The sequence below is a fragment of the Echinops telfairi genome, unplaced genomic scaffold (genome assembly GCF_000313985.2).
Source record: "Echinops telfairi isolate 266 unplaced genomic scaffold, ASM31398v2 ScPeMD7_1;HRSCAF=3_0, whole genome shotgun sequence".
In the NCBI taxonomy this organism is placed as follows: domain Eukaryota; kingdom Metazoa; phylum Chordata; class Mammalia; order Afrosoricida; family Tenrecidae; genus Echinops; species Echinops telfairi.
Genome location: NW_022103896.1, coordinates 65,148,551 through 65,150,122, shown reverse-complemented (window position 1 = coordinate 65,150,122; position 1,572 = coordinate 65,148,551).

Sequence of the window (1,572 nt, the reverse complement as noted above, 5' to 3'; positions counted from 1 at the left end):
GGGGAGGAAGCATTTAGGAACTAGAGGAAAGTTGTATGTTTCATCGTTGCTACACTGGACCTTGAGTGGCTCATTTCCTCCCCGTGACCCTTCTGTAAGGGGATGTCCAGTTGCCTACAGATGGGTTTTGGGTCTGAAACTATTGTTCTCAATTTCTGGATTCTGAAATATATCTCAGATCTTAACAAAACAGTTTTTAGTCTTAATAAATGATTAATAGTTACTAACTGACATAGATGACTATTATAATCACTATATCCTTTAAGAGTATAAACCTCTAGTGTTTATGTTGGTTTAATCTTTTAACAAACTTACTGAAACCTTCCTATACATAAAGAATTTTCTAAACTGTGGAGCTACAACTGAGAATGAAATGGTCTTTCCCTCATTTATTTATACTGCAGTGTAGACAGACAAATAGTAAAGAGGAGAAAATAGATGAATACCCAAATACTAGTTGTATATGAATAATTAGATTAAAATAATATAATAGTGAATGGTCGGGTGATTACTCCAGATGGGCTGGCTAGGAAAGGCCTTTCTAAAGAATGATGTTTTTTTAGGTATCTGAATGAAAAGGCAGATTCAAGCATACAACATTTTATTGAAAACAGAATTTAAACATGAAATGAGAATTTCAGGTACAGTAAATTAAGTAGGAAGGCAATCGGAGAGGAGATGGAAATGGTAATGATGCTGAAATCCCATGATCTAGTGTTTCTCCAGGAGCCCTGGCTGCAAAATAATTGAGCATGCCAGTGCTAGCAAAAGGCCAGTGGTTCTATCCTGTCTGTTCCAGGGTAGGGGAAAGACCAGGCTGCTTGCTCCTGTAAAAGCATTCAGCTCAGGAAAACCCTATTCTGCCTCACATGGTCACGATGATGGGAATCAAACCGAAGGCACACAGAGCCATGGTCTGCAAGTACAATGCCCTCCCTCTTAGTAGGACATGTCGACTAATTGCTGATAGAACTGATAAACTTCTAAAATTGTAATGTGTAATAATGCATTATACAATAATGTATAATTGTATGCATAGTCAAGTAATATAAAATCCATGTTTAGCAGCAAGAGATGAGAAAGAAAAATCTCCTATATAGAAACAATTATTACACATGAGACTTTTTAAAGCAAGAGTAAAACAGAGGAATGAAATAATGCCCTCAATATGCTGAGAGGAAGTCCATGCTAGAATTGTGAACTCAGAAAAGTCTTCCAACAACTATTGCCCTAAAAAACGAAACCAGAGTGGGACCACCAACAGATCACTATTAAAGGACCAGAAAAGGAAAATAATTATAAAAAGAAGATATGGATTCAAAAATAAATAGCAGAGATATTAACAATGAAACATTTTATGAAATAATAATCGTGTTTTAACTTGTGGGTTATAAAGTGAAAGAACTTAGCAGCAATATCCAACAAAACAACAACAAAACAAACCACTGTTGTATATTGTTGCTTGGTTTTGCTATGTCTTGTTTTTGTGCATGTTATTATCTCTGCAGGTCTGTCTAAATAAGATAGGCTGGATGAACAATCTGGAGGAGAGAACAACGGGACTGACAGTTC